This window comes from Hevea brasiliensis, chromosome 7 (genome assembly GCF_030052815.1).
Source record: "Hevea brasiliensis isolate MT/VB/25A 57/8 chromosome 7, ASM3005281v1, whole genome shotgun sequence".
Taxonomy (NCBI): Eukaryota; Viridiplantae; Streptophyta; class Magnoliopsida; order Malpighiales; family Euphorbiaceae; genus Hevea; species Hevea brasiliensis.
In genome coordinates, this window is record NC_079499.1 from 33292637 (window position 1) to 33309037 (window position 16401).

A 16401-nucleotide genomic window follows, 5' to 3' on the forward strand; every position below is an offset into this window, starting at 1 on the left:
ATCTCTTCACCTTCAGATGTTTTCAGAGAAATCCTCTTCAATTTGCAATCAACTATTGCTTGATGACGTGACAACCAGTCCATTCCCAAAATCACTTTAAACTCGTGGAAAGGCAATTCAATTAGGTTTACCGAGAATTCATACCCTTAAATCCTCAATGGGCAACCTTTATACACCTTATTCACTACCACACTATGGCCTAGTGGATTTATGACCAGAATGTCTTGATCACTCTCCTCTACTGAAACTCCCCTCTCTGCGGGTAGTTTGATGCAGATGTATGAATGAGTGGATCCTGGATGCACCAATGCATGCACAGATGTGTTATAGAGGGAGAACGTACCCCTGATGACATCCGAGGCATCTTGCTCCTCTTGAGCTCTAATGGCATAGGCTCTGGCTGGTTCTTTGGCCTCTGGCCTCTCAGCTGACTCAGATGCAGGTCTCAGTGATGGACCAGCTGCCTTAGATTTATCGGGCTTCCTACCTCTTTGTGGTGCAGGAGCAGGTCTGTCTGCTTGTGTTGGAGCAACTGTAGTAGTCCTCTTCGAACAATTTTTGATATGATGTTCTGTAGATCCACACCGTAAGCCTGCACCAGTCACTCGCTAACAGTCCCCCTTATGCCACTTCTGGCAGTATGGACAGGTAGAAGATGCTGGGGCTGGTCCCCTAAACACCGTCCCTGGAGAGCTGCCTACTAATGGTGTGGACTGGCCTCTCCTAGGTGTGAACTGTGGTCTGAGCCCCTGGGACTGACCTTGACCTTGTGGTTGTCCTGAACCCTGAGTAAGAGGACCCTTACTCTTCTTACTGGGAGCAAAAAATGAACTAGATTGACCTGGACCTCTCTTCTACTGTCTTTCCCTTCTAGTTTGCTCATTTATTCGGACCCTTTCTACTTTCGATGTAGCATCTACTAATTTGGCAAAATCTGTGATCTCCAATGTTGTTATCATGACTTTGATATTGTCATTGAGCCCTTCTTCAAACCTTCTGCACCTCTCTGCCTCTATAGGGACTATCTCCCTCCCATACCGGCTCAGTCTGATGAATTCTCACTCATACTCTACCACGGATAGTTGCCTCTATCTCAGACTGATAAATTCTCTTCTTCTTTCTTCTAAATACACCTTACTGACATACTTCTTCCTGAACTATGTTAGGAAGTAATCCCAGGTAATCTGATCAGGTTGCACCTCACTGGTTACTGTGTCCCACCACTGGTATGCATCATTTTGAAGTAGGGACACAGCACCCTCCAGATTCTGCTCGGGGGTGCAATGAAGCTATTTCAGTACTCTAATTGTTCTATCCAACCAGTTTTTTGCTGTCATGGGATCATCCTCCTTCTTCCCAAGGAAATCCACAGCCCCATGTTTTCACAGTTTCTCCAGATAGGACTTCTATGGTGCTGGTGGAGGTTGTGGCTGTCGTTGTGGTGGTGGAATTGGCCCCATCATTTGCCGATAAAACTCGATCATTTGTTTAAATTGTGCAAACTGACGTTGGGCAGGTGGCTTAGCTGCTGGTGGAGCAAATTCTCCCCTGCCCCTAGATTCAAACCTTGGTAGAGCACGACTCTCCACCTCTTCATCAATTACTCTTTAAGAAGCAGGATCCATATCCTAATCAAAATAAGAAAACAAACATATCTGCATCAATGTCACCTCAACACTTATAAATGCAATGCAATGGTATGCACTCTATCTAGGCCTAAAAATGCCTAAACCGATGCTCTGATACCACTAAATGTGACACCCCTTACCCATCTACAGTGTAGCCGAGTAAGATATGCCACACAGTGTGCTGGAGCACCAAATCATATTTCAATTCAATTTACCCCTTTTTACTCAATTATTTAAAATTTTTGTATTAATCTAAATTTTTTGCAAATTTTATAAAAAATCCGATAGAGTGCCGGCTATAAATTGAAAAAACAGTTCTTCTAAACTTGTTTAAAAGACACTTCCAATATAATTTTCAAATCCATAACTCCATTATACACACATCTCAACTCAATCTCAAAATCTCAACACTATTTTCTGAATTTTTTCTGTTCACATCATCACTTGAAGCACATTCATGAATATTTCTCAATATTTCATTTTTCAACATAATATACAGAAAATTTCAATAACATGAAATTTCATATATTTACATTATCAAATAATTTCAAGAGTTTATAGTTATAATCCAAAACTAATACAAAATGTAAAATACAAAATGCCACCCAAAGTCTTAATGTCCTACCAAGTGCACTGCAGATGTGAGGTGACTCTGGACTCAATATGCAGCTCTGAAAGTTTACCCAGTCTGATATCTGCCGGGCTCCCCAACTATGTCTCCAGTACCTGCGCGTGGCAAAAGCGACGTGCTAAGCAATTTTGCTTAGTGGTGACAATATAAAATAAAATAACTAAAATAAAGAAAGTATGCAGAATGTATGTTTACATCTTTGGTAGACTTAATTTTTGATATTTATTGCAGTATTATTCGATTAAAATTTGGGAAGATTTATTATCATTGCCCGAGTAACACCTACTAGTTGACTGGACTAGATAAATAGTAAACTGACACTGGGTACTAAGTACCTCAGACCATCACACCATCGATCACATTGTGTCTCTCGGTGTGCAACAGAACAGCTAATAAGCTGTAATAATTATCAGGGATAAAACCCGAGCATAACAACTCAATCAACATAGCCGAAGGCTATTATGTCACATAATGGCACATGAGGCCATAAAACACAGAATGGCTTGAAGCCATATGCAGTACTGCTAACAGAACCCTTTGGCATGCCAACCTATCCAAACCAATCTTGTTAGGTGTACTAGGGCATGTTATACTCTTAAATTATACAATTCTTGAAATTCAAGTTTAGGTGTTACTATTTATTTCATTAGTCAACAAAAATGTTGACTTTTGCATTGACAATAGGCACATTGGTTTTAATATTCCCAACATACCACATTTTGCATTCTAAAATTGTTGGTATTGGTTGCCATAACCATTTTTAAGCTTAATGTTAATTGTTCAGAATTTTCAAATTTCAAGCTTTGTGTTTACTGTTCTATTAGTCATTTTTGCAGTGGGAATTTGGTAAAGTGGTCAACATGAAAGTTGTTCCTTATTTTGTCTAGTTACATTTCTTTATTTTAGTCACTCCATTTGGAGTTTTGTAGCTCAAGTTATGGCCCAAAAACCACAACTGGCCAGATTACAAATTTTCTAGATTTTCTGGACTGACCAAATCTATAGTATTTTGAGCAGTGACTGCAGGTCACTTTTTGAATATGTTATGGTCATAATTTGGGTTAGGTTTTCTCATGAAAGTTGTAGGTTTATATCTCATTTTTTTTTGGTAAAAGTTTAGGTCAATTGGACCTTTCTACACTGAGTTATGACCAAATGACTAAACACTGTCCATTTGGTCATTTTACCCAAGCAGATTGCAGGTCACCTAGATTAGAGCAATCTTTAGGTCAACTTGGTTTGGTTTTCTGGGCATGGTTTCTTCAATAAAGTTGTGCCATTATGTGTCTAGTTTAATATCCAATTGGCTTTGCACCAATTGAACCTCTACAACTCCAGTTATTGCTGCTCAAACTTGCTAGACTCATGCCCAGTCCTGTAGGTCACCAAGGACAGCCACACTAACCTCAATTCCCACTACACAAACCACTTCATTTCTTGTTTACACATAACTAAATGGTCACTAATTGACCATTAAAACTTAATTTCACCATTGCATGCTAAAAGTCTCCATTTCATACCCAAACCCTAACCCTAACATCTCAAATCATGCATTTAACTTGCATTTCACCATTTCACTTAAGAAACTAATGTTAAGGCAGCCATACTACCATTTCTAGTGCCATGAAATCCTCAAAACCTTACCACATCCAAGGCTGCCAAAAATGTGGGATGGGCATACACATGTTATTTATTAAATTTCTTTGTAAATTTAAACTCAATCATACTCCTCCAACATAATTTCAAAGAGAAAAACAAATTAAGTCACTAACCTCTAATGGAGCTAATCCAAAGCTTGCAAGAACTCTTCTTTTTTATTTCTTTTTGCTCCCAAAAGCTTTACTATGAGGAAAGAACAAGTTTTTGTATTGGGAACTTAGGCTTTTGTTCGGTAAAAACTAAGAAAATCAAGCTTGGTAAAGCTTGGCTATGGAGGGCTATGGTGCGGCAAGGAAGGAGAGAGGGAGAGCAAATGGTTGTTCTAGAATTTTTTGACTTATTTTCTGCCCATTTTATGTATTATAAGTGTTTTTCTTTAATTTGATTGGCTAAGCATTTTAATTACCTCATGCTTACATAAGCATGAAGTAATAAATCCAATTTTCTTTTCATTTTCTTTTCTTTTCTTGTCTACTTAATTTCAATTAAATTTTTAATAATATTTATTCATATATATGTCATATAAATTATTTAGTTAATGGGACATGTTGGCCAAAAATCATCTCTGAAGACGAAATGACAAAAATGTCCTCCATTTAGCTTAATGAGGTAAAATTGTCTGTACCAATTGAAAATTTTTCCTAAGTATTTTCTTGGCATTCTAATGCCATAAGAACCTCAATGACCCTTCTCTGGAGTTCCAAAAATTATTTTATGAAGTTTTCCCCGGGTTTAGGGTTGCTAACGGCCTTCACCGTCACTTCCCTTTCAGGTTACTCATCCCTTGAGTTTCGGCTCGTTTAACCTTAGTGTATTTCATTCTTATAAATTTTTCTTGATTTTTATGAGCATTATTTAGTTTCTTTATAACTCCCCACTTTAGTCTAATTATAATTTCAAACATTCTAGCTGCCCGGATCGACATTGGTCACCGGTACAATAGACTGTACAGACTAGCTAAAGTGAGAATGTTACAAATTTGTTGTATCTCTTACTCTATTTTTGGCACAAATTATCGATGGCACAAATTATCATGACTTTTATAGTTTGGTACTCAAATAAAAAATCTCAGTGGGATGATTTCTTTTCTTTACAACTTGAACAACCCGTATACTTACGGAGTACGCAACTAAGTTTTTGGCACTATTGTCGGAGATTTGTTTTGTTTGATATTAGATGATTGATTGTTTGGTTAATTTGGGCATTTTATTTTTTATTTTAATTTCTTTTTTTATCATTATACTTTGAGATTTTCCTATTTTGATTTTTCAGGTACATATCTTTTATATGAGAAGAACAAAAAGTGCAAAAATTGATTTAATTTTTGATCTTGAGATTGAAAAGATAGCTAAAGCTTTAAGAGTAGAGTCTAAAAGAGGAAAAAGTTGAACTCATAATTCAAAGATAGCAAGAGCAACATCAAGAGCAACAAGTGATAGAAGCTATGGCAAACAATAACAACCGATCAATTAAGGATCATGCTTTTCCTAGTTTTGGAGATTTTAGACCAAGTATTATAAGGCCTAGAGTGGAAGCAAACAACTTTGAGTTGAAGCCCTCACTTTGTCAAATGGTTCAACAATCACAGTTTGGCGGAGGTCCTACTAAGAGTCCACATGTGCACCTTGCACATTTTCTTGAGATTAGTGACATGCTGAAGATAAATGGAGTGTCAGATGATGCCATCCGGCTGAGATTATTTCCTTTTTCTTTAAAGGATCATGCGAAGGAGTGCTTGCATTCATTACCTCCGGGTTCAATAACGACTTAGGATGAGTTGTCACAAGCTTTCTTGGCTCAATACTTTCCTCCTAGCAAGACTGTAAAATTGAGAAATGAATTAACTTCTTTCAGACCAAGAGATGATGAGAGTCTTTATGAAGCATGGGAGAGATATAAGGTTCTTCAAAGGAGATGTCCACATCATGGAATCCTTAAATGGATGCTAGTTTAACATTTCTACAATGGTGTTTCTCTAGCAATTAGAAGTATAATTGATGCATCTTCAGGGGGTGATCTTATGGAGAAGTCAAAAGATTAAGCTTATTCAGCATTGGATAAAATTGCTTACAACAATTATCAATAGAGCTATGAAAGAAATGAAATGAAGAAGCCACTAGCTGGTGTATATGAATTAGATGCCATGAGTATGTTCAATGCCAAATTTAATGCTTTGACGAGAAAAATGGATAAGTTAAGCATGAAGGTTAACTCATAAATTGGAGGTTCTAGTCATACAGAAGATGTTGGTGCAGGAAATATGCATTGTGTCAATGATTTTCCTTCCTATAGGCAAGAGTTTGGAAATGAGCAAGTTGATTTTGTTGGGAATTACAATCAGAAACCAGTTGGTAATCATTTTTTTGCTACATATAATCCAGCATGGAGGAACCACCCTAACTTTTCTTGGGGAGGTCGACAAGGGCAGTAACAAAATTATCAACAACCTCCTAATTTTCAGCAACAACAGTAGAATTTTCAACAAAACAGAGTACCACCTGGATTTCCACCAGAAAGGAATCAAAATGCACCTATTCCACAACCACCAGTTCAGTCTTCAGACCAAGATTCAATTTTTAAGTCTATGATGGAGAATTTCATCACTGCTCAACAAAAATAAGGAGAAATGATTTAATAATTAACTTCAAGGATAGACCAGCTTGCCACTCATAACAGGATGTTGGAAAACCAAATAGCTCAACAACCAAGCTCTTCCAGCAAAGCACAAGGAAAACTTCCAAGTTAACCAGAGAATCCTAGAGAACATTGTAAGGCAGTGATCCTAAGGAGTGGGAAAATTTTGGGAAATGAAAAGAAAGATGAGGTAGAAGAGGAAAAGAAGAAAGAAGACAAAGATAAAAATGAATCTATTTCAAATCATGATGAAGTTAATGAGGAAGCAAGCAAAAAGAAGGAAGTTGAAAAAAAAAGAGGAAAAGTATGTGCCTCCACCACCATATAAGCCACCATTGCCATATCCTCAGAGGTTTCAGAAAGCAAAGCCAAATAAGCAGTTCAGGAAATTTTTGGAAGTTTTGAAGAAATTATACATCAACATTCCATTTACAGATGCAATTTCTCAAATACCCTCATATGCTAAGTTCCTGAAAGAAATTTTGTCAAACAAGAGGAGATTAGAAGATTATGAAACTGTGGCATTAATAAAGGAGTGTAATGCTCTCTTACAGAATAAACTTCCACTAAAATTGAAAGATCCAGGAAGTTTCTCTATTCCTTATCACATTGGGGACACCAGTATTGAAAAGGCATTGTGTGATCTTAGAGCTAGTGTAAGTTTGATGCCACTCTCCATTTTTGAAAAGCTGAAGGTAGGAGATTTGAAGCCCACCAACATTTCTTTGCAACTAGCTGATAGATCCATCAAATATCCAGTGGGAATTTTGGAGAATGTGCCCTTAAAAGTTGGAAAATTTTTCATTCCTGTGGATTTTGTAGTTCTTGAAATGGAAGAGGATATTCACATACCTATCATCTTAGGAAGGCCATTTTTAGCCACATCAGGGGCTATAATTGATGTAAAGAATGGCAAATTGACATTAAAAGTTGGAGAAGAGGAGGTGGAATTTAATTTGAATCAGATTTTGAAGAAACATCATGGAGTTGATCCTTGTTTAAGGGTGGATGTTATTGATGAGATTGTGGAAGCAGAATTTAAGATGAGATATCTTGAGGACCCTTTGGAGAATTGTTTGGTACATAGTAGAACAACAAAGGATGAAAATCCTGAAGTTGCAGCTTTTGCTCAAATTTTGGAAGCTACTCAAGCAAATTGTAAGAGATCAAGTTTTGCAAGTTGAAGAATTGAATTATGAAGTTGCATACCCATATTTGCTAAATGAGAAGGATGCACCACAGGTAGACCTCAAACCACTTCCATCTACATTAAGGTATGCTTTTCTTAGACCTAATTCAACTTATCCTGTTATTATTAATGCAAGTTTGAGTGATGTGCAAGTTGAAAAATTGTTGAGAGAGTTAAAAGCACATAGGAAAGTCATTGGTTACACCATTGATGACATAAAGGGTATAAACCCTACCTTGTGCATGCATAGGATTCTTTTAGAGGATAATTTTAAAGCCACCATAGAACAACAAATAAGGTTAAATCCTAATATGAAAGAGGTGGTGAAGAAAGAAATCTTGAAATTGCCTGAAGCTGGGATCATTTATCCTATTTCTGATAGTAGTTGGGTTAGCCTAGTTCTTGTAGTTCCTAAGAAAGGAGGTGTGACCATTGTGAAAAATGAAAATAATGAGTTGATACCTACTAGAATTGTCACAGGGTGGAGGATGTGTATAGATTACAGGAAGCTTAATAGTGCCACTAGGAAAGACCATTTTCCCTTGCCTTTTATTGATCAAATGTTAGAGAGGTTAGCAAAACATTCATATTTTTATTATTTGGATGGATATTTTGGTTTTTTTCAAATCCCAATACATCCTAGTGATCAAGAGAAAACCACATTCACATGTCCATATGGCACATTTGCATATAGAATGATGCCTTTTGGCTTATGTAATGCACCAGCTACTTTTCAGCGGTGTATGATGGCCATTTTCTCTTATTTTATTAAGGAAATTATGAAAGTTTTCATGGATAATTTTTCTGTATATGGTTTTTCTTTCGATAATTGTCTATCTAACCTCTTTAAAGTGCTTAAAAGATGTGAAAAAACAGATTTGGTGCTAAATTGGGAGAAATGTCATTTTATGGTGCAAGAAGGCATTGTTCTTGGACATTTGGTATCACATAGAGGAATTGAAGTGGACAAGGCCAAAGTAAAAGTGATTGAGAAGATGCCTCCACCAACTTTAGTGAAAGGAATTAGAAGTTTCTTGGGCATGCGGGGTTCTACCGGTGATTTATAAAGGATTTTTCAAAAATTGTTAAACCTCTTACAAATTTGTTAAATCATGATGTTCCTTTTAATTTTGACCACGCTTGTTTTGATTCTTTTAATAGGTTGAAGGAAGCTCTAACAATAGCCCCTATTATGCAACCTCCGAATTGGTCATTGCCATTTGAGGTTATGTGTGATGCTAGTGACTTTACTGTTGGAGCTGTACTTAGTTAGAAAAAAGAGAAGAGGTCTTATGCAATCTATTATGCCAGTAAAACTCTAGATGATGCTCAAGTAAATTATGCCATCACTGAGAAAGAATTTTTAGCTGTGGAAAAGTTCAGATCATACCTGGTTGGATCGAAAGTGATTGTCTATACAGACCATGCTGCCATAAGATATTTGATGAATAAAAAAAAAGCAAAGCCAAGATTGATAAGATGGGTTCTATTGCTATAGGAGTTTGACTTACAAATTAAAGATAAAAAGGGAGCTGAAAATATTGTGGCATACCATCTATCAAGGATTAAGTATGAGAGTAAGGATGGAAATGAAAAGGAATTGCCAATTGGTGAGTTTTTCTTGAATGAGCAATTGCTAGTTATTTTTGCTGCATTGCCATGGTTTGCAGATTTTGTCAATTACCTGTCATGTGGAGTTCTCCCACCAGATTTGAGCTATCAACAGAAAAAGAAATTTTTGCATGATGTGAAATTTTATACATGGGAGGATTCATTGTTATTCAAGAGATGTAATGATGCCTAGTTAGAAGGTGCGTGCCTGAAGAGGAAATAGGAAACTTTTTAGAGCACTGTCATTCTTTTGACTATAAAGGTCATTTTAGTGTGGATAAAACAGTGGCGAAAATACTTCAAGCTGGATTTTATTGGCCACACATGTTTAAAATTATGGGAGAATTTATTTTGAGATGTGATAGATGTCAAAGAGTGGGGAATATTTCAACGAAAAATGAAATGCCACAACAAGGAATTTTGGAGATTGAGTTATTTGATGTTTGGGGCATAGATTTCATAGGACCATTCTCATCATCTTTTGGGAATAAGTACATTTTGGTAGGTGTGAATTATGTGTCTGAATGGGTTGAGGCCATTGCTTCCCCTACAAATGATGCAAGAGTAATAGTGAAATTTTTGAAAAAGTTTATTTTCACTAGATTTGGAGCTCCAAGAACTATAATCAGTGATGGTGGATCTCATTTCTGCAATAAACAGTTTGAAAATCTTTTGAAGAAATATTGAGTTACTCATAAGGTAGCTACACCTTATCATCCTCAGACTAGTGGGCAAGTTGAAGTATCTAATAGTGAATTGAAGAGAATTCTGGAAATAATTGTTAATCATTCAAGGAAGAATTGGTCATTGAGGCTAGATGATGCATTATGGGTGTACAGGATAGCTTACAAGACACCCATTGGAACTACACTTTTAAGTTAGCCTATGGGAAATCATGTCATTTGCCAGTTGAGTTGGAACACAAAGCATATTGGGCAATCCGAACTTTGAATTTTGACTTAAATAGTGCTGGAGAGAAAAGGTTACTTCAATTAAATGAACTGGAAGAGAGAAGGTTGGATGCATATGAGAATGTTAAGATTTTTAAGGAAAGGACTAGATTTTGGCATGATAAGTCTATTAAAAGAAAGGAGTTTAAAGAGGGTGACCTGGTTTTATTGTATAATTCTAGGTTTAGACTCTTTCTTGGGAAGTTGAAATCAAGATGGTCTAGTCCTTTCAAGGTCGTCAAAGTTTATCCACATGGAGCTGTGGATATTTGGAGTGAAAATTCTGGTTTTTTTAAAGTTAATGGTCAAAGGCTGAAGATTTATATCACAGGCCAAACCATTGAGAAGAGAACAAGTTGTTTCCTTGATGATCCACCAATTCACTAAATTAAGGAGGGTCAAGCTAATGACATAAAATTAGCGCTCTTTGGGAAGCACCCTAAAATTTTTCCTTATACTTAATTTTTCTTTTATTTTGTTTCATCTTATACCCCATTGAACTCAAATTTGACATTAAAATTTCTTTCTACAGGTTGGTGGAGATTTTCAAGCAAATGTGTATGCTGAATTGAAAGAATTAATGCCTGGGAAGTTGCTAAACCTTATATTTGTCTTCCATGATGCATATTTTTTTTTTAACAAAGTCAAATCTGAACTAATTTGAGCTTTATGTCTAATTGTAGCAACATGGTGGGCTGAAAGGCCATTTTAGTTGCAACATTTTGAGGAAATTAGTGAGAAATATAGGAACTTTCATGGTAATCAATAGCAACATGCTTTTGATTTTACTTTTTGGGTAATTAATTTTGATGTAGTGCACTGAGATTAACATATTTTCCATTGCATATTTGTGAAATTTCATGATACAATTCTGCAGAAATTTAATCATGTGAACAGTGTCTACAGCAGAATTTTATTCCTTCTTCATAAATTTTTAATGATGAGTTTGGGGTTGAATTTGGGTGTTATTCCTTATGGTGTGATTGTTAATGTGAATATTACTTGAATAATATTTTAGTTTGTGTTTGGTGGATTGATAGATTTTAATTGTTCTTAGCGATTAATTGAGTTTCAATTGACTTTTGAGTGAAATTTCTGTGCAAATTGTGTTTTGGGTTTAGTTTTAATGTATTTAGGATCACATTTCTGCGTTTTATATCAGGTCATTTAACACTAGGTCTAACATGATGTATGCTGGGGTTAGTGTCACCACCAAAACCTGTTCTTGGCACTTTAAATTGATAAAAATGTAAAACTTGCCGAGAGTTTCAAGGGGTCTCACATGCCTCATGTAGAACCTCATGTACAATCACACGAGGCATGTAACTTTTCCCTTTTATTCCAACATGCCTCATGTTAGACACTAGGTATATCACCACTTATACCTTTACCCTAGCCATTTTATCCTATATCATCTCATCAGGCGCACGACCTAAGCTTTTACTGTTCCTTCCATGGTGCGCACCAAACAGCCATCAACCCACATACCCAAACTGCAAGCCATAAAAATGGCTACTAACAGTAACTTTTCAACCCCAACACCAAATCCTACACCACCCACTGCTCAACCCGAAACACCCATTTTGACCTCAAATCCCCAAATTCCCGATACGAATCCTAATTCTCCAACTCGCCAATCTTCTCATTCCACCCCTAATCCCGATAATGCCAACCAAGACGCCACACCTCCCTCCCAAAAACACACTAAATCCGCCCTTTCAACTGTATATGAGACACGAAAAAGAAAGAAATCAGTTCTCTGCTCCTCTGCTCCACCGAAATGGCTTAGAGTTGTTTCCCCAGGACTCGTTAGTGCCAGAACTCGCTCTGCTGCCCAAAATCCTATCTCACCACAGGTTTCTTCTACTCCAATCAAGGTCCAATCACCCCTGCATCATTCACCAATAGTGTCTCAAACTGCTCCAGTTATCCCTTAATCTGGAAATTAGGTAAACTCATCTTACCCATGGACTTTTAGGGACTTTGAAATGAGGAAAAATTATGAGGCCCTTGCTAAAAAGAAAATTTTAGCCACCAAGTACATTGATGAACACAGTCTCAGGGAGATAGGGCTTTATGAATCTGTTAGTGAATATTTGGAAAATATAGGTTGGAGTGATTTTGCTAGGATTCAAGAACCTACCTCTAAGGAATTGACAATTGAGTTTTTAAGCTGATTGCAATTGGACTTCTAGCCCATGCAAAGTAACCATAGGGACACCATTTCCTTTAGATGTTTGGGTTAGGACAGAGAACTTAACACTGTTCAAGTGAATGCCTTATTTGGTTTTTGTAATGATGGAGAAAAAGTGATAGAGTGACAAAGGACTATTTATGGCCCCCCTACATTTTGGAAGTCCATTGCACCATATGGGAAATACTACAACCCTAGTTCTGCTAAGGCCTTAGCTATCTAAGACCCTGCTCTGAGATACTTGCAAAGATTCATGTCTTACACTATACTAGGTAGAGGGCACAGTAATGGGGTTATAAGAAGGAAGGATTTATTCTTTTTATGGTGCATGAAAGAGAAGAAAAAAATAAATGGTGCTTATTTTTTTTACTCTCATATGGAACATATAGTCTCTAAGCATTCAGCTGGCAGTATAGTTATTGGAGGGATAGTGGCTGTAATTGCCAAATCATTTGGTTTTAACCTTGACCAGTATGCTATAGTGTCTATGGTTGGCCAACCTTTTCAAGATAGAATTATTATGACTCAAATGAAAAATTTATGTAAAAAGGGGTGATGTTTATGTGTTGGTAAATGGGGGACATAAGGGTACAGAGCAGTAACAATCACAGGGTATAGGACAGCATACTGATGCTGGTCCTTCTAGCTCACACCCACCTACTGCTGGACAATCAGACTTACTTATTTTTCTTAAAGATTTGGAAGCAAAAATTGACAGAATGAGTGCAGCATAGCAGCCTATTTCTGATGCTAATTATGATATTGTGGTTGTTTTAAAAGCTTTAGAAGCTAAGGTTTATACTTTTGGTTAGAAGTAAGCCAAGCTTGAGAAAAAGATTAAAAAGAAGTTTTCTTCATTCAGGAAAAAGTAGAAAATTCATGACAAAGAAATGATTGACATTTACAACAAGCTGGTAGCCTCTTTTAACCAGCTGCACAAATGGGGCCAAGACATTTTTGAAGAGATGAAGGCTATGGTAGAAAACCTAGATTATCACACCTTACCCCTCTGTAAGGTATAACATGATCCCGTAGAATACCTAATGAACTACCGCACTTCATCTACTGACAACTCATTAAGTACCTTACAAGGGATTTTAAAACAATTTTCTTATTTTTGATAAGTGGTGAGCATTTCTAATGAGTATTTAAAACATTTAATTGAAATTAAAAACTAGTTAAAACTTTTGGCCCATTTTATTTTTTAGCAAATTTAATAAAAATTTTGACAGAGTTCTATCTGTATTTTGAGAAACCAGTTCTTCAAATACCTGTAAAAAGCACTTCTAAAAATTTTTCTCAACAACTACTTCAATTTCATAATCAAACTCAATCCATTTCAACAACTCCATAATCATTTCAATCAATTTCTCAAGTTCAAAATTCAATAATCCTCAAAATACTAATAATACATTTCATTCAAATTAAATAAAATGGTTTCACTCATATTTCATCAGAGACAAAACAATTTATATACATCCTTACAAAATTTACATCAATAGAAATATAAACTAAACTTTATTACAAACTTCATACAAATTTTGTACAAGCTACTCAATACCCATTAAATGTCCATACATTTATATGCGACACATGCATCAAAAGAAATATTTACAATTAGGGTATAAATTATACCCGATAACTTCAAGCTAAATGATCTTTAATCATTAACAGCTCAGTCTGCTGCTCCACTAGTCTCTGTATATGCGACAGCAATAAAAGCTATCGCTGAGTACTAGGACTCAGTGGTGCACAACATACTAAAATAATCTTTATGCAAAATATAAATCATATTTATTCAAAAATTTGACTAAACATGAGCAATAAACACAAAACATGGATTATGAGATTTTAATGCAAACCAAGTTCATTTCGAAGTATCAAAACACATTTCATAAAACCCACAGTTAGATCATGCCATTCGAAATAAATAGAATCTCAATAGCCAAAGGCTAAAGAGAAATCACATCACAAGGCTAGCTAGCTCAAATATATGGATATCCATTCACATCCTCTTCTACTGGCACACGTCAACACTTCTCCAGAGAAGGAATAAAAATTCGAAACTAATTATTCCCACTAGTCGTGCTAGTGAGGTGTTCAAATATATGGTCATGACACTGTGGTTTCAAAACTTATCTTAACAATTTGCTAAACGTTGTCATTTAAAATATACACAATAACTTTCACAATCTAAAATCAAACATCATAAGAATGCCATAATTCAATATTTCACATTATTCAAAACAGTATGCAGAAGATAATTATAACAAGTATACGTTATGCACAAACCTCAAGCGAGTCGCCTCTTGGCCTTGACTCGGTTCCTCGGGTTCCTTCCTGGTATTCTTTTCAACTGAAACACACAATTTTACAATGTTTCAGTACCATAACTTGGCATAAATCCAAAAATAAATTTAACTTCATTTTTACCTAGCTCTAACGTGCTAAATTCGATGTTCTTGAAATTTTGTGTTTTGGGTTACTATTCACTACACTATTCAAGTCAAATTGTTAACTTTCTAAGACTTAATAGGTATGGGAACTCCAGCTTCACCCACATACCACATTTTGGTTACTAAACTTGCTGGTTTTAGTCATTTTCTCAAAGCTTAGGTCTTTTAGGCAAAATTGCCAAATTTTCAGTTTTGGTGTCCCTAATTGTACTATTTCATTGGTCAGTTTACTGATGGAATTTGGAAAAACTTTCTTCATAGAAAATGTTTCTTATTGTCTTAAGTTTATTTTCGTTTTTTAATAACTCCAATTAGAGTTTTGTAGCTCAAGTTATAAGCAAATTACGTTTACTGTTCATGCTGTAGAATTTTGGTTCTGCAGATTTGTTGATCCAACTTCGTTCAGCAATTTGATCAAGTTAAGTCCATAATTTGGTCTAATTTTCTTCATATGAAATGTTATAATATGTCTTAGGTTTCCATCGGTTCAATAATCGCCTAAATTGGAGTTTTCTAGTGAGAGTTATAGCCATTGAAACATTACTGTTCAAATGGCAAATCTGCAGTCTGCAGATTCAGTGTCCCAACTTGGCTCAGTAATTTGATTGGGTTAATGGCATAATTTGGGTTGGTGTTCTTCATGAAAGTTTTAGGTCTATATCTCTTCTAACCACTGATAAAATTTCAGGTCACTTTGACCTGCATAGCTTGAGTTATGACCAAATGAACAAATACTGTTCATTTGGTCAGTTTGTGCAGGGCAGCCTGCGATTTCTCAACTTCGGTCACTTTGTTCACTAGGTTTTAGTCACTTTTTGGGCAGGCTTCCTAAAAGAAAATTGTGTCATTTAGTTCCTATTTTCATCCCCAATTGGTCCCATATCCATTGGGCTCGTAAAATTTCATTTTTGGTCCCTCAAAGGAAATTTTGGTCATGCTGCCAGCACATGACCTTATCCAATCCGAATTGGCTTTTAATTCCAACACTTCTAACACACCTCATTTGGTCACAAATGACCATTTTTCACTTCACATTAGGTCAAAGACACCATTTACAAGTTTTTCACATTTTTGGTCTCTAAACCCTAATGTCCAATCCCTAATTCACTAACCTCATGCATTTACTTGATTCCATGCCTCTAACCATAGTCATTCAACTAACTAAGGTTTATATACCCAATTAAATCCATCAAACCATGCAAATATACTCCCATATACATGCTAGTTGAAAATCATTCATGGTTCCTCAACAAATTTTTATTTCATTTTAAGCATTTTTCTAGGTTAACTAAGTTATAAACACAAGTAATAAACTCATTTGCAACTTAAATCACTAACATTTGTGTAGCAACTTCTAACTCCCCTTTTCTCTAATTGTAACACCCCAAAGTTCGGTAGTGCGTTCTACTGCTCCGGTGACCAGTGTTGTCCGGACAACTAGGATGCCTA

At 36.0% G+C, this 16401-nt stretch overlaps 1 non-coding gene across 1 annotated transcript; it reads right to left on the reverse strand.

Annotated features, from left to right (window-relative positions):
• Positions 1-5743: 5743 nt before the first annotated feature.
• On the reverse strand, positions 5744-5850 carry LOC131181949 (small nucleolar RNA R71). Its single transcript, XR_009150419.1, has one exon. It is a non-coding gene; the product is annotated as a small nucleolar RNA R71 (small nucleolar RNA).
• Positions 5851-16401: the final 10551 nt, after the last annotated feature.